Source organism: Procambarus clarkii, chromosome 50, assembly GCF_040958095.1.
Source record: "Procambarus clarkii isolate CNS0578487 chromosome 50, FALCON_Pclarkii_2.0, whole genome shotgun sequence".
Lineage (NCBI taxonomy): Eukaryota > Metazoa > Arthropoda > Malacostraca > Decapoda > Cambaridae > Procambarus > Procambarus clarkii.
Genome location: NC_091199.1, coordinates 5,189,984 through 5,216,364, shown reverse-complemented (window position 1 = coordinate 5,216,364; position 26,381 = coordinate 5,189,984). Strand labels below are relative to the sequence as shown.

The window sequence follows — 26,381 nt, the reverse complement described above, 5'->3', positions numbered from 1 at the left end:
CGAGTCACTTCTGGGGTGTGAGTTTTCAGTTGCATATGTCCTGGGGACCATTCAGGCTTGTTCGCATATATATATATATATATATATATATATATATATATATATATATATATATATATATATATATATATATATGTGTCGTACCTAGTAGCCAGAACTCACTTCTCAGCCTACTATTCAAGGCCCGATTTGCCTAATAAGCCAAGTTTTCCTGAATTAATATATTTACTATAATTTTTTTCTTATGAAATGATAAAGCAACCTTTTTCTCTATGTATGAGGTCAATTTTTTTTTATTGGAGTTAAAATTAACGTAGATATATGACCGAACCTAACCAACCCTACCTAACCTAACCTAACCTATATTTATAGGTAAGGTTAGGTTAGGTAGCCAAAAAAAGCTAGGTTAGGTTAGGTTAGGTATTTTAGGTAGACGAAAAAACATTAATTCATGAAAACTTGGCTTATTAGGCAAATCGGGCCTTGAATAGTAGGCTGAGAAGTGCGTTCTGGCTATTAGGTACGACATATATATATATATATATATATATATATATATATATATATATATATATATATATATATATATATATATATATATATATATATATATATATGTCGTACCTAGTAGCCAGAACGCCCTTTTCAGCCTACTATGCAAGGCCCGATTTGCCTAATAATCCAAGTTTTCATGAATTAATTGTTTTTCGACTACCTAACCTACCTAACCTAACCTAACCTAACTTTTTCGGCTACCTAACCTAACCTAACCTATAAAGATAGGTTAGGTTAGGTTAGGTAGGGTTGGTTAGGTTTGGACATATATCTACGTTAATTTTAACTCCAATAAAATGAAATTGACCTCATACATAATGAAATGGGTAGCTTTATCATTTCATAAGAAAAAAATTAGAGAAAATATATTAATTCGGGAAAACTTGGCTTATTAGGCAAATCGGGCCTTGAAAAGTAGGCTGAGAAGTGCGTTCTGGCTACTAGGTACGACATATATATATATATCATCGTTGAGAGTAATCGTTATCAAATTTTCTTACACTGTATATGTAAACATTTTCCAGTTTTGCTAGAAATTACCTACTTAAAATTATCTGTCAGATTAAGGGCCTGCCCGAAACACTATGCGTGTTAGTGGCTTTCCAAGAATGTAAAAACATCAATGCGATGTACTCTCATAAACCCAATATACCATTTTTTATATATATAAATAAATAAATACAAAAAAATAAAATAAAAATGAAATATTTTGAATAAAGTTTTTGATTTGAGTTGATTGTGTGGGCCAGTGTGGCAACACTAGGCAGGCCCCTGACACTAGCAACTAAAATAACAATGTTTTGGGCTGGTAGAAAGGACAGGACTGCTTGAGGACTCTTCAGCATTTATCGCGAGCTGACTAACATGTGAGGTAAGACGGTAATCACGTATATTACTCCTTATCACCAGAATAATGGTGTTAGTGGCGGGAGACTTGTCATGAGCTCGTGTGTCCTGGCCAGAGTGGCTGTGTTTACATGAGTTTATCTGAGGGCTACTATCTCTAGCCGTCTCAACGAGGACAGGAAGCCGGCAGCTTGTCAGAGATTTGGCCTGATTGTCTCTCTCTCCATTTGTCCTGATGAATGTTTTTATCGAGCTGGATTATGAAATTCAGCGGTGTTTTGTTATTTACAGCTAAGGCGGGTAGGCGGTTCCATGGGTTTATTACCCTCTGTGGGTGTGACTGCCACCTATGTTTTATATTTTATTTTATATACAAAAGTTCGTACATTCATGTAAATCCACTAATACGCATAGTGTTTTGGGCAGGATCTTGGTCATTGTTTCCCCTGAATACGACCCGCCAAATCGTTTAACAACCAGGTACTCATTCACTGGTGAGTGAACAGAGGCAACAGTTAAGGATTGGCACCCGGTCACTCCTCCCTGGCCAGGATACGAACCCAGGCCAAATAGCTCGTGAAGTGCGTGGTGAGTGTTTTACCACTGCACCACAAGGACTGCTAAACGTTGTACACGGTTTTTAATTATCAAACCGGTATAGCGTTAGGTTAAGCCGTGTTAGGTAAGGGTTAGGTTAGGTTTTAAAATCTGTCTTTAGTATGATATGATTATTTGTTGTAGCCTGTTTGGATACAAGCTAGAGCATACACAAGGTGCTTCATCAGTGGATTTTATAACATGACAATACTTGCCATGTTTTGTATTGTCATGTATACATGACAATACAAGTAACATAATAGTTTCCTAACCTAGTAACATAATAGGAGGAGGAGGATCCTGGTAGTACAGTCGGACTCATTGTCAACGCAAAATCGACAATTCTGAGTTAATCCGGAGGGGAGGGGGGGGAATATGGTTGGGCACATTTCCTATCACCTAATACGCATGTTCACTTAGTAGGAAGTAGGAACCTAGGAGTCAGCTTGTTGTGGGGTTGCATCCTTGGCGGGGGGTCAATAATTTGACCCTGTGGGAGACCTCCATGTAATCCTAACGTGTATAAATACAGTACACAATAACTGCCTGTCCCTTGATACAGTTAATTATTGTTAAATTATAATAATACTGTAATTAAAAAATTAACTTTATTCAGACCTCAATGTATGGTTTGGGGTATGATCATTTCAGACATAAGACGGTTTGACATATCCTTTTCTTGCAATCCTCATTTTCTGCTTGTTAAAATCATAAATAATTTTTATGCCAGCCTGTATTAGCTTAGGCAGTATTGGGCTCAGTTGGTTTGGGCTAGGTTAGGTTAAGCTAGGTTAGGTTTCAAAATGCATTGGTAAATCTTCTTGTGTACAATGTAACTTGTACCCATAGGGGTTGACCATTCCCCAGTCTCAGGAGCTGTCACCTTGACTTAAATACTAATTAAACCACGGAGCCTTGCCTTCAAAATAGATTATGGTTTCCCAGAATGTGGAATGACCTTCCCAACCATGTTAAAGACTGTGCCTCTCTCAACCAGTTTAAGATAAAAATGAAGCACTACCTAATAAATTCCCTGTTACCTACCTTACCCCTCTATTGTCAACCCATGTCTGTTTTTTTTTTAAACAACACTGTTTTCAGCCATGTTCCCCCCTTTTTTATCTTTATTTTTATTTGTTCTCAACACATTTTATTCTTTATACTCAATTCGTATTAAGCTGTAGTCATTAATGTTTTTCATGCCCGAAACGCTTTGCGTAATAGTGGCTTTAGGTATTGTATGTACTAGCTCTATCTATAAATCGATCAATCTTTGTAAAATCTCTTGTATGTATGTACCTTACCTAAATAAACATTTATTTATTTATTTATTTAAAAGTTCAGCACAGGAATGACAGTAAATCTACAATGTTATGTACTATCTGGATAAGTTAGGTTAAAAGACCTGTATTTAGCAGACAAGGAAATTAATGTTATAAGCCATTTGGGTGCTATACAGTACAGTATTTGAATTCCTGGCATACAGCTTCAGGAGAGGGTCTGGTCAAGTTGCACAGCAGTATTTCGTCAAAGCTCTATTTACTAATTACTGTATGAGAATTTTATATTTTGTTAGGTTAGGTTGTATTAGGTTGGGTTCAGCAAAGTTAATTGCTTATATAATATGTTGGTGATCCATTTTTGCGTATGATGTGATTTGTATCCATCCAAGTATGATGTTCATTCATGTAATAGAGTTCTATTACAATACAGTGGAACCTCGGTCTATGAATGCCCCGGAGTTCAAGTTTTTTGGATTAATATTAATCGGCAGGCAATCAAGAACATGAGAGGGTGTGAGACCTTAACCTACCACATAGTTTACACTTGGTTTCATTATCATTAGCACAAGTTCCATATTCCCAATAATATTTTCATTCAAGCTACAGTTGCATGTGTAAAGATTAACTCCAAGCAGTTTTCCTTTTACCGTATGTGAAATCTGTGTTTTGATTTGCATTCTTGTAGTGTTGCATGGTTTGACATATATTATATCTTACCATTTCCACCTGTGCGTGGATTCTTTATATTAGTTTTATGGTTAAAACACATTCAGTGTCAACTTGTGGTCTTGTGGCACATTTGATCAGCTTATCTGCCACCTCATTGAACACTGTTCCAACATTAGATGGAATCAACATGAATTTTACTTTGTGACCCTTGAGCTTTATTTCGTGTATCCTTTTCTTGCAATCCTCATCTATGGACATGAAGATTAGAGTTTGACTGTTTAATGAATCAAGTGCTTCTTGGCTATCAACAAATACGAAAAGAACTTTTCTGTGGGGAGCCCCATCAGCTCCCTGAAGCTATCCAAACTGACATGTGCCATATTAGTTTGGGATCATCAGTCATGGGAATTTTCTATGCCTACCGGAGACCACAAGCCAGAACCTGGTCCCCTCAGAGAGGCGCAGGGAGTAATGGCCAATGAGCACGCTGCATTTAGAGTATATCATACTTGCCATCGACCGGGGAGGGCACCCAGAAAGATAGGCGAAACAGTACAAACCTCCAGCTGGTGAAAATTGCAACCTACGTCCAAACAGAGCAAGATAACTCCTCCCAAAAAGAAAACAAACAAGCAACATGTCATCCAACTAGTGCACTCATTCGTTAGCCCTCTTCCTGAGAGGGGGGAGGGGTGAGCCAGTTCAGTGAGTGACAGCTCACCTCTTCAGTTCTTGACTGATGTACCTGATGGTTAGATGTCACCTCTGGCCTCAATTTCCTGTTCTGGATTTTGCCCTGTGTTGCTGTACCAGCAGTGTGTGTGGTGTGGTGGTCAGGTGTTCTTTGTATGCGGAGCTGCATGGGCCTAGGGTGACCTTCTCTAGGTGTCCTGTAAGTACTACCCTTGCATTTCAGGGTTTTCTTCCCTGGGGCATTTGGGGTTCGCTCCCATTTAGGTCTGTCACTAGTTGTAGGCTTTGCCCTTGGGGTACATCGGGGGGGTCTTGGGCTTCTCGTCTTGCCCTGGGTAGGGAGTGATTTGTTGCACTGTGGCCGACACAGCTTACACGCGCAGCGGCCGAGGCCACCCTTGTTCCCATGACACTCGGAAGTGTGCTGCTCTCGCTGCTTTTTTTGGCAACTTGTCTTGGGTAGACATTCGGGTGCGGGGCTTTTGGAGGTCGAACAATATCCTGGCTGCCAGGTATCTTGTGAACATTCTGGTTCCTTCCTGACCGTGTGTGGTTTTGGGGCGCCTGTCGTGGTCATCTGTCTCTTTTCATCTTGAGACCTGCGGTGCTGCCACTTCCCGGGTAAGTCCCTCCTTTTACTTATCTTTGGGTAGTTAGCTTCAGGAAGCCAATGGGGCTCCCTACAGAAAACCAGCGTTGAATGTAGTGAAACGCCATTTTCTGGTGAGCCCTGGAGGCTCCCTGACACCCTCCCTTCCTCCAGTCGGCGGTTTTTCGTCATTCAAGAACTGGAGTGGTAGGCTGCCGGCTTCCCCTCTCCCCCTTTGGGGGGGAAGGTTGCACTAATGAGCGAAATTGCTAGTCGCATGAAGGGCTGCTAGTTTGGTTTCTTTCCAGGGGAGTTATTTTGATCTTTTGGGATATAGATTGCACAGGTTAACCAGACAGTGGTCTGTTTTGATTTGCCTATCTTTCTGGTCCTTTCCCATTCAATGGCAATTATGACATACTTTAAATTTAAAGTACTCTTAGGCTAATGCTCCCTGCTCCTCTCTGAGGGGACCAGGTTCTGGCCATGGTTCCCGGTAGGCATAAGGACTCCTGTGACTGATGACCCCAAACTAATATAGCATATATCAGTTTGGATAGCTTCTGGGAGCCTCCGGGGCTCGCCCAGGAAAGGCAATTTCATTGCATTCAATGTTTATTTAAACTAAGCCTAGGGTTCATTAGGGCTTTTAATTAATGTACAGTACTTAGTGAAATTGCAAGCAAGAGCTGTTATCCTACCTCAGCTCATCTGAAGTTTGCTCCTTGAGACTTATTTATTTCATAAGAATGTATTTTGAAACTATCACATAGGAAACTATCATATAAGGAACTGGGTAAAACTGCTAGCAAAAAGCTGAAATTCTCTCCCCTGGTTAACACTTCTGAAAGTTTTTCCACTCCCGACGTGTTGTTTTCTGAGTCCATGCTCATTTTAACATTTTGGTGGGGCCAATGGCTTTGTTACCCGATCTTCCATGCTGCTACATGCACCAGCATGGAGCAAGTTGTGCAGTATATGGTAGATATTAATCAGCCCCCTTGTGTGTGATTGGGCCGAGTACCAAAACAAGCTTCACCCCTGGGAGTGGGAACAAGTAGATCTTGACCCCAACAAGGGTGGGACAGCATTTTATACTTGATATATATAGAGTTTATTTGAAAGTATATTTGGTTAGAAGACTTGTTTCCAAGTAATATGAGTAGATCTTTTCTATATATAGTGTGAGCATGTTGATTTACATCCATAAGTTAACTTTCCTGGGAGGGATCCTTGGATGGCTGCCTATCAAGCTTCCTCAAATTCAACACACGCCAGGCCCATAAATAAGCCCACTGAGGATCAGAGGCCAAAACCCAGACCCTTCTATAGAGACAAGTACCAAGACAAAGCAATTATCAGGAGAAAGCACTAAACCATTACGACTAAATAGCACATGGCACAAATTCACTTGGTCAGGTCCATCTGCATACCATCAGGGAATGTGCACCTTCCTCCTTGAAACACTGGTAGGGATGTGCCCCTTCCTCCTTGAAACACTGCCAGGGGAAATGTGCACCTTCCTCCTTGAAACACTGGTAGGGAATGTGCACCTTCCTCCTTGAAACACTGGCAGGGATGTGCACCTTCCTCCTTGAAACACTGGCAGGGATGTGCACCTTCCTCCTTGAAGCACTGGCAGGGGAAATGTGCACCTTCCTCCTTGAAGCACTGGTAGGGAATGTGCACCTTCCTCCTTGAAGCACTGCCAGGGGAAATGTGCACCTTCCTCCTTGAAACACTGGCAGGGATGTGCACCTTCCTCCTTGAAGCACTGGTAGGGAATGTGCACCTTCCTCCTTGAAACACTGGCAGGGATGTGCACCTTCCTCCTTGAAGCACTGGCAGGGGAAATGTGCACCTTCCTCCTTGAAGCACTAGTAGGGAATGTGCACCTTCCTCCTTGAAACACTGACAGGGATGTGCACCTTCCTCCTTGAAACACTGGCAGGGATGTGCACCTTCCTCCTTGAAGCACTGGTAGGGAATGTGCACCTTCCTCCTTGAAGCACTGGTAGGGAATGTGCACCTTCCTCCTTGAAGCACTGGTAGGGAATGTGCACCTTCCTCCTTGAAGCACTGCCAGGGGAAATGTGCACCTTCCTCCTTGAAACACTGGCAGGGATGTGCACCTTCCTCCTTGAAGCACTGGTAGGGAATGTGCACCTTCCTCCTTGAAACACTGCCAGGGGAAATGTGCACCTTCCTCCTTGAAGCACTGGTAGGGAATGTGCACCTTCCTCCTTGAAGCACTGGTAGGGAATGTGCACCTTCCTCCTTGAAACACTGGCAGGGATGTGCACCTTCCTCCTTGAAGCACTGGTAGGGAATGTGCACCTTCCTCCTTGAAACACTGCCAGGGGAAATGTGCACCTTCCTCAGGCTTGAATCACCATCCATACCCCCCTCAGTCATGTGACTGGCTCACATTCTTTCGCTTTCACAGTTAAGTTCTTCTTGCCTCAGTGCTCTTTGGGTTCTGTTTTCTTTCCTTCAGATAATTGATTTTAAATTAGTTTCATGTTTTAGTATTTTCTTCATTATGTGTTTGTCCCACTTTTTACGTGGACTCTTGATTATCTGTGCCTCTCGAATGGCACGTGCCTCGAGCTCATGAGCTCATGACTAGGTGTTCGCAAATATTGCCCATTCCTAGCTGGAGTTTCTCTCTCAGGAGGATTTCGGGGACTACTTTTGAAGCCGGCTTCCTGTTAGGATGGTGACTCACCCTTGGTAATACATGGGTCTTTGATTCCTCTTTGAGTCCTGGAGGGCATGATTATTATTCAGGGTCGCACAGGGGTTTGCATGCTCATTACATGTGTGTGTAAATCATGCCGTTAATCCTTGCATTGCACATCATATCCTCAAATGTTTGTCCAGTGGTCCACCTCACACCCAGCAATGGTTTTAGGTACCACAAAACATTTGAAACTCCCATAGGTACATAGGGCTCGCTTCCAATTCCTTAGACTTCAAATAAACAGACACTCTCTTCGATAAAATGATGGGCACCACCTTCTTTGGCGTGTGAGGGCCTTAGTATTAATACACCAAACATGAATAGCACATGCAATAGCAGCAGCTCACAGCACCACTTGCAGACAGTAAAATAAATAAGAAACTGCAAGAATTTAACAATGCTTATACCTGTACCTGGATTGGGATTCTGAGAGTTGTTCTACTCTCCAAGCCAGGCTCGGGGCAGAATTGATAGTGGCATAGAAGATCCTGACAGTAATAGACAATGTACGAAGTTTTGGTATCGGTGAATACAATGCAGGTGACAATATAAGAATAATCAAATAATATAATATTACTATATTATTAATTTTTATTTGAGAAATATGCAGAACTTGATAGTGTTTTATTGTTACGTATAATATATATTTAATAATGCCACTAATATGCATAAGGCCTACTGCTTTGGATTGGACAGTAGAGCGACGGTCTCACTTCATGCAGGTTGGCGTTCGATTCCCGACCGTCCAAGTGGTTGGGCACCATTCCTTACCCCCCTGCCCCATCCCAAATCCTTATCTTGACCCCTTCCCAGTGCTATATATTTGTAATGGCTTGGTGCTTTCCCCTGATAATTACCTTATCTTGCACCACCATAGCACACAGTTCTTTTGGTGCATCTGTGTGGCTTTGGGATGTGCCTCTTGGCAGGGGGGGCCTCATCTTCGTCATGTCTCCTGCAGTGCTTCCTCCTCCCTGGGGAAATGCCCCAGGGAGGAGGAACCACCATAGCATACAGTTGCAGTTTGGTACATCTGTGTGGCTTTGGGTCGTGTCTCTTTGCCATCTTCGTTGTGTTTTCTGCAATGCTTTCTCCTCCCTGGGGTATTCTCATTAGTATTTCTTCTCCGTGGGTAGTTAGTTTCAGGAAGCCACAAGGGACTCCACCCTAAAAAAATCAGTATTGAATGTAATGGAATGCCAATTTTATTGGTTGAGCCCTGGTGGCTCCCTGATCCCTGTCCTCCATTCCTGGTCATTTGGTGGAGGCCTACATGTGCTCTAGAACTGGAAGCTAGGGCTATGGCTGGTGGTGAGCTGCCTCCCCCCAAATGAGTTGTGAGAGGTGGGGCAAAAGAGCTCGCATTACTGTATTTCCAAGAGAATTCAATAGTTTTTCATAACTGGGGGCTTTCTTTAGGTGGGTTTTGAGGCTTTGGTTTCTTTTGAAGCCAGCAGTGGTTTGTATTAACCCTTAAAGGGCGCAATACATATACAGTATATATGATTTTGGAAAATGTCGCTGAATGGTGCACATCATATATATATGATTGAGAGTATCGCATACGATTTAAATGTCCCGCTGGGCATAGAGGGCACCCATACACTAGCCAGGGGCGATAGTAAACAGACTCCATCTAAAAAAAAAATACAGCGTACGTCACCATTTTGGGAAGCCCTCAGTTATGACCAAGACACCATGGCGAACGCATCAAACTCTGGCTCCCGACCGCGTTCACCACACTACCCAGTCATTGACCGAAGATGAAATTCATACTGAATTATTTCCTGAGGGTGAGGAAAGTGATATTGATGACTCTGACTTTCATAAAGACAATACACAGTCTTTATGGAAGTCAGAGTACAAACTCGGATGAGACTGATACAGACAGTGGGATTGACATTGTGCTTGCCTCGAGGGTGAGGCCTAAACCTTCACCACTGCCACCTCGCCCTCACCACACCAATTTGATCCCACTACACAGTTCATGTGGTAATGTGCAACATGTTTTGGGTGACGAGTCTGAGGAAGGTGACTCATTTTCTGGTTTTAGTGATGTTGAATCAGAAAACAGTTTTACCACACCTGTTGCCAGTGCCAGTGATGAGAGTGGTGTTGCCAGGCGGTGTTTTGTCGCGTTAGCGACTCATCCGGTTAAACGTCTCCATATGGCACCACATGGAGACAATGAAGAACAAAGCCCCTCTTTTCAACTGATTTTCCCTCATCTTCAGTTCGCGCACCATGCATAGAGGGGGCTTTAGCTCCTGGTCCATGTATTCCTTAACCCTTAACATGCTCGGGGTCTAATATCCTGCCATCCTCACAGGCGCATGTCATTTTGAAAAAAAAAAAAAATTTTTTTTTTTGCTAATCTGTTAACACTTTCGCGCACCCCCCGCGCCACCCCTCGACAGGGCGATATGGGCCCCAGCGTGTCAAGGAAGGGCGTGTCAATTCCGAAAAGTGTATACTCTCTTCAACTTTGTCACCTCAATTTTCGTTCTACGAGATTAAATTTGGTATCATTGTGTTGGCAATAAAATTCTCTACAGCACTAAATGCATATAAACTCCAAAAGCCCGGCTAATTACCCGCAGCAAGCAGAGAAAGTGCGAACGAGTTACCCGGGAGCGTGCAAACGCGATAAAATGTTTTCACTATTTTCACTCTGGTCACCTCAATTTTTGTCCTAGGTCTTTCATTTTGGTCTCAATGGATTCGTAATAGAATTCTCTAGAGGAATATTAGCATATAAAATAAAAAACCTGGTCACGCTCCAACCGCTGACGAGTTGAAGACGGGCCACGCGTTAGCCATGAGTGAGCGCTCAGAAGCCTTCCAGCTACACTCCCAATTCCTGCCCACATATGTTTAGTATTATTTCCTGGTGGTAATCTCAATTTTCGTGTTACAGCGCTCATTTAGGTATGAAAATGTTCCTAATAGAATTCTTCAGATGGATATGTGCATATAAGGGCCAATTGAAGAACAACATTGCCTGTACAATACGGGAAACGGGCAAATACCCATCAAGATCGTCAGTCCCATATATCTAGCAATTTCCTTCACTGTCACTGGTTGCCATCTGTGCTTTGTACTTTGCCCAGTACCTGCCTTATTTTGGGAAGCATATAAATTTGTTTCATAGGCAATATATTTCAGCAATTTTTGTGTCAGAAAGAGTTGAATGAATCCAAGAACAGTGGTAGGTACAGGAACAGTCAAGCCTGGTGTACCTGTAAAATTGTCCACAAAGGGTGCAGTATTGTCACTACACCATCCATCATCAGAATCTGTTGGTGCTGGGGTACGTGTGGCATGTCTGGCTCTAGCACGAGCTCCAGTACCGCACCGTGCACGAGTGGCAATCTCGACCTCAGACTCCTCACTGCCCTCACTTTCATCACTATCAAAATCCTCATCGGCCGTCTCTGTTTCTAAATGTTCACTACTTGCATCAGTATCAATACCAACATCAGTTTCATCACTAGATGACCCAGACAAATCGTCAAATACAGCCTGAAACTTAGAGGGAGTTAGTCTCACATGCTTGTACTTCTCCTGTACACTACTCAGCTTCTGTTTTTCACGCCTTTCTTTCGCAATTTTCTTCCTGGAAGGGCCTTGTTCATGATCACTATCCATCGTGGAGTAAGCGTAGATAGTTTCTGAAGCCGCAGTAAGAAATATAGCCACGGAAAATAGCCGAAATGTTCACACGTTTGAGACGCGAGGGGAGGCGACACCGGTCACAACAGTGGAGCGAAAACAATGGGCCGACGGCGTGTGCTGCACCGCCTGCGGGCCACTAGGCGCAACAAAGAAAATGGGAAGACATCGGCGCGCATTTTAAAACCAGTCCCAAAAAAATCGGATAAAAACCTGATTTTTGGCGAATTTTTAAAGTGGATGACGCAATGTTGCGTCATCCCCGGCATTACCGCCAGTAAACGGATGACGCAATGCTGCGTCATCCCCGAGCGAAAGTGTTAAGTTGTGTTCACTGATCACGGGGGGGGGGGGGGGGGGGAATTCTATTGTACTTACTTTTGTTGCAATAGAGCCGGAAAGGTCAGCGATGACGTCACAATCTGCATGTTCGCTCATGCAGTACGCGCCCCAGAGGCGTTGCGCGCGGTCCTCAAACAGCCAGAGTTGCCACAAATATATTTTCGCGCTATTTATTTACAATGTCTAGGCGCATTTTATCCAATTTTTTTTCACTAATTGTGTTTCAAATAATGTTTGAACATATTTTTTATCAATAATTGTTGCATATTTGAGTATACACAGGCGCACACATATGTTTTCAATTACGGCAATATAATATGTCATTACAGTCTATTATATTGTATGTTCTGCTTATATTTGTGTATATTTACACACACGCACACGCTATCTGCTTATATGTTTACATATTTACACACTCGCACACGCTATACACACTTTGAAGCACACTTAGAAGTTTTCTAGACTGTGGTAGTCATTGAAGCAGTCGACAGCACTTAATGGGATACCACACGTTTCACACCATGTTTGCACAAGCTTCCATTTCTTGTCTCTACGTGTCGTTGTTTTACACACCAAGCAATCACATTGGGCTATTGCACGCTTCCCAGCTGGTGGCAAATACTTGAGTCTGTGTGCTAGGAAGCCTTCAGTGTGAGCGAGGCGTGGAGTACCAGCATGCTGCAACAGTGGGTTTATGATGGGCCGCTGAATACCTGGGACATCTTTTGCAAACTTTCCTAATAACTGTATTGCAGCATCAAATACAAAGTCACGGAAAGTGGGCTTACGTCCAGTTCTCACAAGGTACATGTTGAAACAGTTCAGCATGCTCATGTCCACAAGATGGAAGAACACTTTTTTCGTCCACCTACATGTCTTCCGCACACACTCTGCAGTGCCAATCATCATGTCTGATTTATCAATCAACCGCATGTTGATATTATAGTCTAAAACACAGTCTGGCTTATATAGTGGTGCGTTTGTTTTATGGTTCACTTTTCCACTGTTCACCATTGTTCCATCATGAATTGTTGTCAACAAGTTCACCTCTCTTTTGTCTTTCCACCGAACTGACAGAATGTTATCACTTTTCCTTCTCTGACACTCACCAACTGCAATGTCGTTGTCAAACACAGGCATTTCCCTTCGTTGTGGCTTTACTGTACCAACCAATCTGGTTCTGTTTTCTAGCAAGAACCGAGCTAGCAAGGGACTTGTATAGTAATTATCCGTGTATAAAATGTGTCCCTTGTTCATCCACGGAGCCATGATGGTCTTCACTACACTCCCCGAGAATCCATGTTCGTCGTTACCGGGAATGTCTACATCACTAGCCGAGTACAGAATCATGTGTAACACGTATCCTGTCTCACAATCACAAAGAACAAAAAATTTCAGGCCAAATCGGTTTCGTTTTGAGGGAATGTACTGTTTGAATGGAACACGTCCCTTGAAAAGTACAAGAGATTCAACACCCACCAGCTTCTGTGCTGGTACGTAAAAATCTCTGAATTTTCCAATAACATCGTTCATGTAGTGCCTCACTCGCCACAGTCTATCATCAGGTGTTCGGTCCTGAACACTTCCAAAATGTAGACACCTGAGGAGTATCTGAAACCTGTCTCGTGACATATATTTCCCGAATAAAGGTGTTGGTATTGTATGGTCCTTGCTCCAATAGTCACTTATTGTATGTTTGTGACAGTGCTTCATCAACAAACAGAGTGCCAAAAACACATACATTTCCGCAACTGTGGTATTTTTCCAACGCTGCAGTCGTGAAGATTCTGTGATTTCCCTCTCAATCAGATAAGCAGCATGCAGGTTCGTTTGGTGTACAATGTATTCCATGAGTGGTTCATCATAGAATGCTGTAAAATATTCCATCTCAGCCATGTCCTCACCTTGATTAGGGAAAAGGTTTGTAATCCCTACATCTTTATCGTCAAAGTGAGGAATATTAGGCAGAAAATCGTCACCATTACTCCACTCAAGTACACCAGGCGTCCTGCGAGATGCAGAGGAAAGACGGCAAGGAAGCGATGCATACCGGCAACCAGGAGCTGAATACCGTCTGCGAGAAGCACGGCGGCTACGTGCACCTGAGGTGGGTGCACGTAAGGTGGGTGCACGTGAGGTGGGTGCACGTGAGGTGGGTGCACGTGAGGTGGGTGCACGTGAGGTGGGTGCACGTGAGGTGGAGGCACGTGAGGTGGATGCACGTGAGGTGGATGCACGTGAGGTGGATGCACGTGAACACGAGGGGTCTTGGTCCCTCATGTGGTGCCATGCGGTGGCGCTTGGCTGGGCGAGATGTTGCTGACGCGACAATTTCTTGCCCAGTTACACCACTAGTACCAGCCACAGACTCAATAAAACTATGATCCGAGTCACTAAACCCAGAAAAGGAGTCACCTCTCTCTGACTCGTCACCCTCAAACAGAAAATATCCACAGGAACTGTGAGGTCGTGGTAGAATTGGGGTAGAAACTGGCCGAGGAGGCATGGGTGAGCGTAGAGGCCTCGCCATGGCATGGCGAGCATTGTCACTCTCACTGCTGCTGCTACTATCACCCGACAACTGTGTATAATCCTCATCGTTGTCTAAATCATCAAACACACTTTCTTCACCTTCAGAGAATTATTCGTGGGCTATTTGCTCTGGGGTGAGGGATTGAGTGGTGCGCGCCCGTGAGGCGTTTGACCGTGCGCTCGCCATGGTGACTCTCGCTAAACTGAGGCCTCCCATGCCTTCGGTTCATGAGCGGGAATTTTTTTCAAAATAGCCGCTGTTTACTATAGCCCCTGGGCAGCATATGGGACCCCCAGCTACACCGCGGGCCATTCAAATTGTGCGCGGTACCCATAATCGTCATATGACGTGAAGCACAGTTGACTGGTAGAACGATTTACACTTCATATGACGTGATGCGCACTTTAAGGGTTAATGTGGTGCCGGTGTTGCGTCTCGGAAGACAGCAGGTGTATTTGTGTGGAGTGATGGTGTAGGTTTTGTTCCACAAATTCCTGCCTTTGACAATACAGATGTTGGGATTACAGACCTTTTCCCTAATATTGGTGAGGACATGTGTGAAATGGACTTTTTTACTTCATATTCTGATGAGCCGCTCATGGAACATATTGTTCAGGAAACGAACAAATACGCGGCTGAACTCATTGCAAGTAAGGAGTTATTAGAATGTTCACTATTACGGCGTTAGAAAGAGAGAAATGTAGGTGAAATGTATGTATATTTTCTGGTGGGAGCCCCATCGGCTTCCCAGAGCTATCCAGGCTGAATGGATATTTATAACTTTTTGTCATCAGTCAATGTGCTTGGAGTTCTTGCCTACCAAGGACCACAAGCCAGAACCTGGCCCCCTAAGTGAGACATGAGGCACAATGGCCTATAGAAACCCCCCTGTGGTTGGGAGCCTTCTATGTCTGCCATCGACTGGGACAGGCACCCAAAAAGGTAGGCGCCCCAAAACAAACCCCTATTCTGGTTAAACTATTGCTACCGAAAGGCGAACGAGTGGACAGACCTCCCCAAACAAAAATTAGCAAACGAGCATGACGTCGTCATGTTGCCACGCTGCCGTCTGTGCAACCCCTCCTCACCAGGAGGGGGAAGGAGGAGCCCCAGACCCTTGCGCCGGCGACCCTTGCGTCAGGTAAGAAAACTGATTAGATACTCTCAATGCAGTGGAAAGACAGGAGAGAAGTGAGCATGCTGACAACCATTCACATTGGTACAATGGTGAACAGTGGCAAGGTTAACAAAACAACCAAATAACCAATATATCAACCAGATTGTGTTATGGACTGTAACATAAAAATGCATTTGGTTGATAAAGGTATAATGATGGTGGGCACTGTGGTGTGTGTGTACATAAAACAGTGAAGTGGACCATGAAGATGTTTTTTCACCTTGTTGACATAACCATGCTGAACAGTTTCAATATGTTTCTGGTGAAAACAGGTAGTAAACGAAGTTTCCATGCATTTAGTTTTTCTGTTGTGACAGTTACTAACAAAGTTTGGTGAAGAAATTCCTGGCATACACAGACCCATTCAGAACCCAGTATTGCACCATGCTCCTACCCATGCTGGCTTACAGGAAGGGCTTTCAAGTGCATGCAATAGACAATTTATCACCAACTGGAAAGCATGCAATAGGCCAGCACGAGTGCATTATTTGTAAGATCACACAAAGGAGGCCACAGAAACGTAAATGGGTGCTAACATGGTGTGAAGCGTGTACAGTCCCTTTGTGTCATGTCAAGTGCTTCAGAGAGTATCACACTCTCCAGGACTTCTAAATGTCCAATAATAGTGCAAAAACATGTACATATTGAGTGTGTGTGTGTGTGTGTGTGTATATATTGATGAAAAATCAGAATACTGTACATTTTATATTTGCTGTAAAAGAAAACATTTGTGTATGTATAATTGTGACACTAATATGTGAGTGTATTGAATGTATGAAAGTTGTATTATAATACAACATCAAGTGACAATATATTGAACAATATCAGTGAAAAAAATAGTGGTAAAATATGCCATAGACACTGTAAATAATGGCACGAAAATAAATTCGTGGTAACTTTGGCTGCTTGAATGCCGCTCGCTTGACACCACTGGGATGCATGCTGCTTGAGCGAGCACTTTCTATGATGTCGACGTCACATTTCTCAGCTCATTTACGTCATTGGTAAGTAAAATTATTTTTGTTTTGTCCTGTGGTCAGGGGAACACTATTAAATTAATTAAACCCATTTACAAGACCAACAAAAAATTAATTTTTTTTCTTGTGCCTAGGGGTGTTGCAGGCTAATCACAAGCGCCTCCCAGGGGTTAACTTGCTGACTTTCTGGTTACCTTACCCAGTGAGGTGGCAAAAATAAATGTTACCGGTCTCAACCTCTGTGAATGGGTAAGGTTTTGGTGCCTATAGAACTCTGATGTGACCTTGTAGATGGTACCATTCTGCATATAATAACTTAGGGAGCAACCCAGAAATTGTCATTATATTAGATTCACTGCTGGTTTTCTGGGAGGCAGCCCGTTGTGGCTCATTGAAGCTACAATGCTGAGATTGGGCTATCAGTTGCAGAGTTCTTTTAGGCCTACTGGGGACCATGAGCCAGAACCTGGTCCCCTCTAATGAGATGCAGAGAGCAGTGGTACTATGATAAAATTGTCAGTGAATTATAATCATGTCCATAACCAACAGGGATGCACCCACAAAGTCAGCAAAACAAAATAGACCACTTATGGTTATAAAAATTATTAAGACCTCAAAATTGCTAAAAGAACTCCACCAAAATGTAAACAAATGATTGAAAATTCATGAAACTTCAGGGGGAAGGCAGACTGGGGTCAGCTGGCTGCTCCACCCTCAGATGATGGGAAAAGAAACCCACGACACCCTGAGGGAGGGAAGTTGTCGGGGAGCCAGCAGGACTCGCTCAGTATTACAGCCTTCTTGAGCCTGTAACCGGGTTCCATCTGCTTAACCCTTAAATTGCGCATCGCATCATATGATGCTTTGGAGTACTACGCAAGATTTAAATGGCCCGCGGATATACGGGGTTCACCACACCTTCATCAGGGCTCTTGTAAACAGACCCAATTTAAAAAAAAAATCGTGGACCAAATTCCCGGGTGTTTGAGGCCTCAGTATTGAGTGAGCTACCAAGCCTGATGCACGCAGCATGAGCTCACAGCACTACTGTTCAGCTTGTGACCACAGCATCACCTAAAAATGCCATAATATACTTGTTCATGCTATTATGTAGCGATGATATTATTACAGAAGACCCCTGACTGTGATAAACTGACCAGGGTTCTGATAATAGCAGGACTGTGGTGATATTTAGCGCTGTGCTCCATGGAGGGAGGAGTAATGCTGTGGGAGGGGAGGTAGTGGCGTTGTCTGCTGACTGTGTGTGGCCACCTTTTATTGACTGCACTCACCATACCAGCTTAGTGGTTCGCTATGGTGAACACAAATGTAGATACTTATATATAACATGTGTATAGAGGGTATAAACAGCAAGAGTAGTAGGTTGGGAGCCGCTATTTTGGTGAGGGCGGTGGCGTCGTCTGCACGACTTATGTTGTTTACCGGTGACCACGATGGTCTTTGGGCACCATTCCAGTTTACTTGTACAAGTATGGTGAATAAAACAGGTAGATATTTATATATAATGTGTGTATATAGCGTAATAACACCACAAACAGTATTGTTGGAGGAGAAATATTAGTGCGTCTGGCCTTGAGGGCGGCAGCCATCAGCTGACTGTGAGTAGCTACGTCTTTGTGCCTTTACTCACCATACAAGCTTAGATGTACAGTTATGGTGAACAAAACATGTAAATACTTATATATAACGTCTGTATATAAAAGCAAAAACAGTATGGTGGGAGGAGAATGGTGGAAAATCAGGTGAGGTGAGGGAGGGAGGGAGTGGCAGCCAGTGGCGGGCTGCCACTGGCACTGCCACTCAGCATGCTAACTTAGTGGTTTGTTATGGTGAACAAAACATGCAGATACTTATATATAACCTGTGTATATAGTGTAATAACCAACAAAGTATTTGTTCACTGTTTGATGAACATAATTGAATCAACAATATGCACACCATATTTTTGAGTACAGCGATGATTCACTCATTTTATTATATAAATATATCACACTACACACTATTGAATAATATTACAGTAAAAAACTATGAAAAATCAATCAGAGACATTGAAATAATTAGGTAATTATCTCTTTGTGGGACTCCGGCATGACAGCTGGCGAGCAACAGACCGCCTGGGACGCACGCTGAGTCAGCGCCTGTTTTTTGCCAGACTTCCCCGCCCTATAGCGGGCAATATATGCCACTTACGTTTTTTATTATTATTTTTCCCAAGATCAGTGAACAGAAAATAACAGGTTAGGAAGATTTTTTTTTTTTTTTTTTTTTTTTATTATGCACCTGTGGGTGTCAAATGGTATATAGCCATATGCCATTTAAGGGTTAATGGGCCTTAGAGCCTCTTATTCAATGATTCCACCCCAAGTCAATGGTAAGCTATTAAGAATTGGCAGTAGCAAGTAATTGTGCAAGAAATAAAGAGGGGTAATCAAGACTAAATAACACCTTTACCAATATATTATCTTATTACAGAGCACCACTTGGTTTCCGAACTTTAGTTATCCGAAACTTCCAGTTTCCCAATTGGGGTTGGGGAGTCATGCTACGCGAACAAAGTTCGGGTAGGAAGCGGTCCGCCAAGCGTCGCGCTGGCCCGTGTTGATGGGTGGGGGATGGTCCAGTTTGCCCACTGGCGTGTTGGGCGCCACTAATCTAGAGTGCCTTCTACCCTGTGATTTCACAGATTCACGGCCTATTATTCCTGTTATTTTGATTTGTCATGAGGCTGGAGAGTTCAATCTGCACAATCAAGAAACATCTGTGCACCATGTCGGCTTCAAATGCACGCATTGCGTCAATGATTGCTGACTGGTGGGTGGATGGATGGGAGCTTAGGTGGGAGGCAGTATGAGAGAGAGGTGAGAATTAGTGAGAAAGGGAGGGGGAGGTAGGCAGGAAGGAAGTAGTAAGGGGGGGATGGGAGAATTAGGCAGGCAGAGAGGCAGGCAGCCTGCCTTACCCTCCCTCCCTAATTCTCCCTCACTACTTTCCTCCTAGCATCTCTCCCTACCTTCCCCTCCCTCCCTTTCTCACTAATTCTCCCCCCCCCCCCCCACCCCCTCTGATGTTGGAATGGTGAGGACGCAGTAAGGATGGATTTGCTGACCAGGCGATTGTTGCCGAACTTCTCGGTCATATTGTATTACAAATTTTAATCTTGGTTGTAAAATATTTATGCCAAAACGTTAATTTTCATACATTAATATACATTATTAATCATTGACATGTTATGAGTTCCTATTTATTAATTAAACAAATATAGTTTTATTTATGAATTATGCACAGCTGGCATCTGTAAGCAGGCGCTGACAGACATGTCCGCCTCTACATAGCCTTGACTCTGTTAGTAGTTCCCGACCCCGTTAGTAGCTCCCCCTCTTCAATAGCCTGCTGTCCTCATGTTATGAGGAAGGCAGTGAGGGAGGGATGGCAGGCACTGAGGGGGAGAGGCAGTGAAGCAATGAGGGGGAGAGGCAGTGAGGCATTGAGGGGGAGAGGCAGTGAGGCATTGAGGGGGAGAGGCAGTGAGGCATTGAGGGGGAGAGGCAGTGAGGCATTGAGGGGGAGAGGCAGTGAGGCATTGAGGGGGTGAGGCATTGAGGGGGAGAGGCATTGAGGGGAGAGGCAGTGAGGCATTGAGGGGGTGAGGCATTGAGGGGGAGAGGCAGTGAGGCATTGAGGGGGAGAGGCAGTGAGGCATTGAGCGGGAGAGGCAGTGAGGCATTGAGGGAGAGAGGCAGTGAGGCATTGAGGGGGAGACGCAGTGAGGCATTGAGGGGGAGAGGCAGTGAGGCATTGAGGGGGAGAGGCAGTGAGGCATTGAGAGGGAGAGGCAGTGAGGCATTGTGGGGGAGAGGCATTGAGGGGGAGAGGCAGTGAGGCATTGAGGGGGAGAGGCAGTGAGGGGGAGAGGCATTGAGGGGGAGAGGCATTGAGGGGGAGAGGCATTGAGGGGGAGAGGCAGTGAGGCAATGAGGGGGAGAGGCATTGAGGGGGAGAGGCATTGAGGGGGAGAGGCAGTGAGGCATTGAGGGGGAGAGGCAGTGAGGCATTGAGGGGGAGAGGCAGTGAGGGGGAGAGGCAGTGAGGGGGAGAGGCAGTGAGGCAGTGAGGGGGAGAGGCAGTGAGGGGGAGAGGCAGTGAGGGGGAGAGGCAGTGAGGGGGAGAGGCAGTGAGGGGGAGAGGCAGAGAGGGGGAGAGGCAGAGAGGGGGAGAGGCAGAGAGGGGGAGAGGTGGAGAGGGGGAGAGGGGGAGAGGGGGAGAGGGGGAGAGGCGGAGAGGCGGAGAGGGGGAGAGGGGGAGAGGCGGAGAGGGGGAGAGGCAGAGAGGCAGAGAGGGGGAGAGGCAGAGAGGCAGTGAGGGGGAGAGGCAGTGAGGGGAAGAGGCAGAGAGGCAGTGAGGGGGAGAGGCAAAGAGGCAGTGAGGGGGAGAGGCAGAGAGGCAGTGAGGGAGGGAAGGGTGAGGGTGAGTGAATGCAATTACACAATGAACTTTATTTCATTTGTTGCATTTATGCTATGAATCTGTCGATTTTTTCCCTTATAATTTTTTGTTAAATTTAAAAAAAAAAAATGTCCATTTTCCTCCATTCTCGTTTACGAACTTACACGATAACCGACGGGTCTCGTCCCCAAGGGTTCGGAAACCAAGTGGTGCTCTGTACTACACATGTACATAGTTTGTGTGTGTATTGAAAGAAGGGTGAAGAGATAAAACATTTGGTTGATAGAGCCCGGGTGCATGGGGGAATTGTGTAATACTCCGGTCTGTGCTTCGGAGAAGCTGTGGGATCCTTGGAAGGCAGTAGCACTCCAGGTTGCAATCCTTTTACCGTGTCGTTGCATAATCGACTAAGGTACGTCTTGGATCAACCCGGGCATAGGTTCGGACCCTCATCACAGCCCTTGTGGATTTGTTCATTTGATGCATCATGCTATTGTGATTTCTGTGTGTCTCAATGTCTTTCACACAGGATACTTAACACTATCGTTCTCTTTGGACACCGATCACGTCCATTTTTTCTCTCGAGTCCTAGCCGTGGACAGGACTCGCGTCCACTACAAAAATATTTTTATAAAATTTATTTTTTATCCGATCGACCTCGGGATAGTTTCAAAATAAGCGCCTTTAGAATGCGCACAATTTAATACTAAAATGAAAGATGTAACACAGAACTTGATGTCAGAACACTTGAAAGATTATAAATACGTTTTTGGGTCTAAATTTAAAATTTTAAAATATTTGTTAAAATTCTATTTATTGTGCTATTATTATGGGACTAGTTTTAAAATGCTTGTTTTTATATTGCGAACAATTTGATACCAAAATGAGCGATGTAACATGAAAATTGATGTCAGAACACTGGAAAGATGTAATTAATTTTGATGATGAGCGTCCAAAATTAAAATATTTGTTAAAATTCCAGTTATTGCTCTATTATTATGAGACAAGTTTTAAAATGCGCGCCTTTATATCGTGAACAATTTGATACCAAAACGAGCGATGTAACATGAAAATTTATGTTATCAAACTGAACGAGTATACACATTAGGTTGTGGTGTGCAAATAGGTGCTCGTTCACGGGTAACTTTAGGCTTTGCTGCAGGGAGTCTCACCAGGCTTTTGGACGTTATATGCATATACATCTGCAGGAAATTTAATTGCGAACACAATGATACCAAAACGAATGACGTAGCACGAGAATTAAGGTGAGAAAACTGAAACGAGTATACACATTTAGACGTCGCCGCATGCTCGCCAGCACCATTAGCCCCATGACGTCAAAGTCTGCGGTGCTCACGTGGCGCGCGCGATAGTGTTAACTTGGTAACAGAGTAAGGAGAGAGAAGAGAGGAGGATGAGAGAAGGGGGAGGAAACGGCCCACAAGGTAGTGCGACCGCTCAGACTCGAGACCAGCACAGAAGAATCAGCCTGGGAGCGCTTTCATGGTCACTGCCTGGATAATTTTCAACTGATCGTACAGCAACAATCATTACAAGTCTTCCCAGACATTCCTTTACTTGTTACTTTAACAAGTACAGTACAACCTCGATTCAACGTACTATATGGGACCACCCCCAGTTCGTTGGAGCGTTGGATTCGTTGCAAGAGGTGACCTTCAAGAGGCGTTTGCGTCAGTGTCTTTTTTTTTTCTTGTACACAATAAAAATGCATTGTATCATATTACTTACTGTACCTATATTTTACTACTCTACTAAAAATTCTGTAATTCATGTATTTACCTTATTGTTGGAGTTATGTCCATCTTGAAGTTTTGTGAAGTTGTGAATGCTCTACAGTAAATAGGTACTGCAGTGCATTAAGCCGTTAGCACTGTATTATTAAAAGTGGTTTTGCTGTATGTTGAGTACTACAATACAGTTCTTGAAAACTATTGTACATTAGAATTATTGCAACTTTAATTTTAACACTACAGTATCCACTCAATTTAACAGCCTATATGGGGCTGAGCCCAAGTCGTTATTTACGGAGCTCCGTTATTTCCGACGTTAAGTCGGGTCGGGTAATTTTTCAAGTAACATTCAGGTAGGATATATTTTACACTGTATAACTAAAATTAAATAAAGTTCATTGTGTAATTGCATTCCAATTTAGTGCACGGCCGACGATTAAGCCAGTTGCTGGCTGCTGCATGGATGATGTGTAAACACGCTCTGATCAAGTCCAGATGGGTGGGAAAAAATTGATTCATTCCTTTGTATTGAAAAATATTTCATGTATCAATCAGCGAGTTAATATTGTCTTAATAAAATTTTAGAGATGTGTTTTGATTTACCCTGAACAGTGCAGGTAATGTATTTTTAATGTTACGACACAGGCTGTGGCGGCCATGCCATAACAATGGCGATCGAGCCTTGTCACTGAGAGCTAGCCAAGACGAAATATTTTGAGCTCACCTTTTCTCTGCTGATGATAGAATATACATTTGCAGAGACTAATATGTAGCTTTTGTTGAAAAAAAACAACTAATATCTTGTAATACTATAATAAAATTGGTAAATTGACTGACTTTTAATGTTACAACACAGGCTGTGGCGGCCATGCCATAACAATGGCGATCGAGCCTTGTCACTGAGAGCTAGCCAAGACGAAATATTTTGAGCTCACCTTTTCTCTGCTGACGATAGAATATACATTTGCAGAGACTAATATGTAGCTTTTGTTGAAAAAAAAAAAATTAATATCTTGTAATACTATAATAAAATTGGTAAATTGACTTACTTTTAATGAAGCTGAAGATTACGAAGCTGTGATGATTACGTCATCCTCTGCAGCGCTTGTTTTATATGTACAATTATTTTCAGGCACTCACTTCACACAACAGCTAGCCTTACTACTAATTCACATGAGTTCTAATTCTACTTCACTATTGACAATTATTTCTACTGTATATTTACACTGTACAGTATCTTTTTGTCTAGGCTTAATTAATCATTAACACTTACAATACTGTACTCTATCAATACTTTTACACTAATTTATATGCCTTTCAATCATATTTTATATCGTTAGTGGATGACTTGTCACGACTTGGTGGGAATTCAGCATCGGCGGGTGCAACATGGCTTGTAGAGCATTCGTTGCTGGCGGATGTTCCACGACTTGTCGATGGGAATTCAGCATCGGCGGGTGCAGCATGGCTTGTAGAGCATTCATTGCTGGCGGATGCTCCACGACTTGTCGATGGTAATTCAGCATCGACGGGTGCAGCATCGCTTGTCGACGAAGATTTTTCACGAACCGTTGAAATCATGAATTTATCTATTTTTGTCTGAATCTGATTTTCTCTGGCTAACGTTTTGAGACATTGCTTTAAGGCTGTAAGGTGTACATAAAAATTTCCAATAACCTCATGTTTACTTTTTATTGAATATTCAATGAGTTCCTCAACTTGTTCCAATCTTTTCTGATATCCGACACCTCTAGGCAGAGCCTCACCAACATCGTCCGAGTCATCATCAGAGTCATCAGAGTCATCAGAGTCATTTCCGAGAACACTTTGCGCAATCTGTTCTTCAGTTAACAATTCATAACCAGGATCGTAATCATTTTCTAACCATTCATTGATATCATTCACTTGTACACCCTGACCAGCTTGGAGCAACATTGTTCGGATCGTTTCTTCAAACCCTTCAAAATCATTGGCTTCATTTTCAAAACCTTCGAATTCACTATCAGATACTGCTGCTTCACATCTAGGCCTCTCTGTTAACAGTTTCTTCCATGAATTTGTTAGTGTGGTTTCTTTCACTTTATTCCAAAGCCTAGCCCAGTGGAATATTGCTTCCCTGATTGTGTACTTTTTTAGATTTTCTAGTGTTCTTTGAGCCCTTGTATCCTTTCCTGTCAATTCATCTTCCTCGCTAGGTAAAACAACTAAAACATCTTCAAGCATTGCTGTTTGGTACATACGTTTAGCAGCAAGGATAACACCTTGGTCCATGGGCTGGATCAAGGATGTTGTGTTTGGTGGAAGTGCCATGCATTTTATTCTGCCATCCCTTGAAATTAACTTGCTAATGGGATGAGCAGGAGCATTATCTAGCAGCAACAATGCCTTAACCTCACTGGCCTTTATTCCACATTTGTTGATCTGGAATTCTCTGACTTCTTTGCAAAAGTGGTTTTCAAACCAGTCCGTAAATATTATTTGATTAAACCATGATTTCTTAGAATTGTAATATATTACAGGTAATGCCTGCATTATATTTTTTAAGGCTCGAGGATTTTTAGACTTGCCTACCACGGCACATTTTGTCCTGTGAGAGGCATCAGCATTAGCACAAAGCAAGACTGAGAGCCGTTCCTTGCTTATCTTTCGTCCAGGAATATTTTCCTGCATCCTACTGGTTAAGGATGTACTTGGTACAGCTCGCCACATAAACCCAGTCTCATCAGCATTATATACTTGATATTTCCTTAAATTATTACTGACAATGTACTCGTTTAATTTAGCCTTGAATGAATCAACATTAGTGGGATCAGCACTTGACGCCTCACCAGAAATTTTTTTGGTGTTTGAAATGTTATGCCGAGCCTTAAATCTTCCAACCCACCCATCACTTGCACTGAAATCTTTTATACCTAATTGAATGGCAAGTTTACTTGCTGCAACTTTAAGCTCTTCAAATCTTATTGCCATGCCAATTGTGCGGTGCTGAATAAACCACTTATACACTGCAGCATCCAATTGTGGATACTGACCAGACTTTACTGTTTTTCTCGAACATGCAGCACCAGAAGTAGCACACTCTGTTGTGCTCACATATTTTAATAGAGTATCCTTCTGTTTCTTGATGTCACTTACTGTACTTTTCCCGATGTTAAACTCTGCTGCTGCTCGTGCATGAGAATATCCTTTATCAAGTTTCTTAATTAACTCCAGCTTCTGTGCAACCGTCAGGCGCTTCCTTTGGGTAACTTTTGGCATTTTGTAAATTAAAAAGATCACAATTACAGTACAGTAATATCCTTCACAATTGAAGCTAGCCGCGCGAGTTCACGGTAAACAATGGGAACACATGGCCCGTCGGAGTACATACTAGGTCCGTGGGAAAAAAAATACCTAGTGCCTATACATACTATAAAAGGTATTTAATAAGAAAACAAAGACTTTTGCTTAATAAAAACTGTTTCAAAATATTTTATTAATAATAATTTAC

The 26,381-nt window shown here is 43.2% G+C and overlaps 1 protein-coding gene across 1 annotated transcript in view; it reads left to right on the top strand.

The window, feature by feature from the left end:
• Positions 1 to 1,252: 1,252 nt before the first annotated feature.
• The window catches only part of LOC123772637 (zinc finger protein 585A-like), a 146,527-nt gene continuing 121,398 nt past the window's right edge, over positions 1,253 to 26,381 (top strand). Inside the window, exon 1 of the mRNA XM_069303368.1 lies at positions 1,253 to 1,426. The gene's annotated coding sequence lies outside the window, so the exon portion shown is untranslated. The remainder of the gene's footprint in view (positions 1,427 to 26,381) is intronic.